This window comes from Nanorana parkeri, unplaced genomic scaffold, assembly GCF_000935625.1.
Source record: "Nanorana parkeri isolate BGI_ZX_2015 unplaced genomic scaffold, ASM93562v1 scaffold381, whole genome shotgun sequence".
NCBI classification, from domain to species: domain Eukaryota; kingdom Metazoa; phylum Chordata; class Amphibia; order Anura; family Dicroglossidae; genus Nanorana; species Nanorana parkeri.
The window spans coordinates 653,913-656,884 of record NW_017306649.1 but is presented as its reverse complement, the minus strand read 5'-3'; the positions used below and the strand labels follow the sequence as shown (position 1 = coordinate 656,884).

At 34.6% G+C, this 2,972-nt stretch overlaps 1 protein-coding gene across 1 annotated transcript in view; it reads left to right on the top strand.

Annotated features, from left to right (window-relative positions):
• TDRD3 (tudor domain containing 3) overlaps window positions 1–2,718 on the top strand; it is a 250,463-nt gene extending 247,745 nt beyond the window's left edge. Inside the window, exon 14 of the mRNA XM_018559203.1 lies at window positions 2,511–2,718. The gene's annotated coding sequence lies outside the window, so the exon portion shown is untranslated. The remainder of the gene's footprint in view (window positions 1–2,510) is intronic.
• The last annotated feature ends 254 nt before the right edge of the window (window positions 2,719–2,972 follow it).

Genomic DNA, 2,972 nt, shown 5'->3' with positions numbered 1-2,972 from the left:
TATATATATATATATATACATATATATATATATATATATATATATATATATACACAAATATACTCATAAAGTAACATTAAAGTAACATATAGTTAATATTATTACACCTCTTTATTTGCATTATCCCTAAATAATTTATCCAGAGTTTTTATTTTATTTTGTGTAGAGGAGAAAATGGTTGTAACTCCATCAGTGGTTTTTTTGCCCCACTGGGGAGATTTCCCTTCACATCCTGTCCCAAAGACATGATAGGAAACACGAGGAAATCTTTCTAAGTCAGATCAATCCTTTCTTAGACACTTGTCACTATAACAGATCTCCCTATTAGAATACTTCCCCTCTAATTCTGTTCTGGGGACAGCTTAAAATGTTTCCTCTGTTTTAGTGATGATGATTACTAGAATGAATACAGAAGTTGAATCTCCCCAGATGCTGTGCCCCCAGTGACACAAACTGATATAAAAAACTGACAGCAGTTCTGAGCCTTCCCCACTAAACCAGTTGCACAGTAAATACAATGTATCTGCATTGTTTCATTGTATTTGCTGTCTTATTCATATGTTCATATATAGGTGTGACCTATATCTATATATGACATCAATTAGAGAAACCCATTATTAACCCTTAGTTAAAACCGAAGAAGAAAAAAAAATGTCTGGGAGGTAGGGATTTTTGACAGAAGAGACATGCAAAGTCTCTTCTGGAAAAATACGTCTTTCTCTTCCCCCTAGCGATTTTTTAAATCTTCTGTGTATACTGTATGGCGCATTTGCCGTGTAGTGCACACTCTCTAAGCTGCAGTGAATGGGCCTGATGCTGTCGAGGTCTATCCTGTGTGTATATATGTGGGAGTTACATCATCAGTGGCCACCCAATGGCCAAAGAGGATGCCTGGGAACCTGGAAGAGGTGGCATTGGAGTTGACAGCAGCAGGGGACAAGAAGATTCACAGCACAGCGCTGGAGAAAGGCACACTTGTAAGGTAACAGTGCATAATGTTCATGTGTGCTGTGCATACTTGCATATTATGGCAACCCCCCCACCCCCAGTGGATTACTACTGCTTTAACACTAACCAGCCGTTTAACTGATTACTTTTCTTTTTCTTCTTGGCTATTATTTTTCTGCTAATATTTTTGTTTTCACATTTTTTTTACTGTTAATATTTTTTTCCATTTGTATTCATTTTATTCATTGCTGCATTAGAAGAAAGTGTGCACAATTTAAAAAAAAAAAAACAATTGCATATACTGTAACTTTGCCATGCTTTCTAACAGAAACATCGAAATAGAAAAAACACTTTTTTAACATTTGTTAAAGATCACATAGAAAGTAAAATAATTTTTGTGAGACAGTTTTGCCAAAAAAAACCCCAAATAAACATGTGCACAGTGGAAGTATAAAAGACGCTCTGGTCTATAAGGGGTAGACGGATACGAGAGCTAGAGCCCGTTAAAGATGCATTTTAGATAGCATTGTGTTTTTTCAGCTTTGAATAGTAACAACAGTTTAGCATCTAAGAAGTTTGGTTTACAAGTTAATTATTCATTTATTTATTTGCAATCATTTGAATAGAGTCCTAAAACAAGCAAAATGCAATGCACATGTGTAAAGCACACCACTGTGCTTTATAAATTTGCAGTGCTTCTTATATTTTTTAAAGCAGCAGTAATGACCGTGGTGCTGCTTTATACATGGAGCACTCATTGTATTTTTCATACAGCTCTTTTTGCCTACTTAATTATTTTTGAAGACATGTACATGTAGACAAAAAGAACACGGTGAAATCCTAGATTATTGACATTAGCTGTAGTTTAAAAAAAATATGTGACCAATGGCTGTGGGTTTTAAGTTAAAGAATACTGGGTCTCTTCTGGGCATATGATTGAGTGCAAATCACAGGAGTATGTACTGTATGCATGCTCTGGGCATGTGAATATTTGGAGTCTATACAGTATAGTTGCTGTAGTGTAAATGTAAAGATTCGTTTATACTTAGAATTTTAGCCAAAGCTAAACGATGACAGTGCCTATTATTATAAATGAGTAAAACAGGCGTGTTCAGTCACTTTGCTCTACTTATGTCATAGCACTTCTAAGTAAAGCAAGTTGCTTTACTTTCTCAGTGACTATGTTGCTTGAGCAGGTCATTATAACATTTAAATGTATTTATTTTACATCTGTACAGCTAATTTTCTTATTGAACAATAATATGAGAAAAAAACAATGAAGTGGAATTTATGTTGAATGTCACTTAAGAATTTCAATTGTATTGAATCTGTAGAATTGAAGATTGGCCTTGATAACTAAAAACAATAACTTGCAAATGTTGTATGTGTGCCTGAATATTCGCAGATCTGTTTGACCCTCATAGAATGTCATAATTCAGAAATCCAGGCAAACGTGATTTCTAAATGATATGGTTTTATTGTAAAGTAGCATTAATTATGTTCAGTTTGTTTCTGTGTTTGTTGTCTCGTTTCCATTCAAATTCTCATGCGTTTGTTTGCAGATCTGCCATGAATTTCTGTAAGATGAAAGGAACGCTGCAGCGGTTTTCACAAAAGTGGTTTATTTTTCTAAAGAATTGCCTTGCACTGTGGTATGGATGGATATAGTGAGCAAGCCTAAACTGTTCAAGCTCTGGAGATGGGATTAACTACAGATGTGTCAGCATTCAGCTACTAACACAATCATTTATAAAGGAATGAAACATTTATTGTTTTCATCAATAAAACCACAGTGCGTCTGATTCTTGTCTCCTGAATTCCCTATATGTGTGTTGATAACATCTTGATGAACAGTATAGCACCACTACTGTGCCCAGAGCAATAGCCACAGCTTTAGAAGCACCCATAATCCTATTAATTACATTGTTTTAATTGCATTGTATAACACAAAATCAAATTTTGCTGTATGTGACGATATCAGTGCATAGTCATCAGTAGCTTTTTTTTTTTTAAATGTACAAACT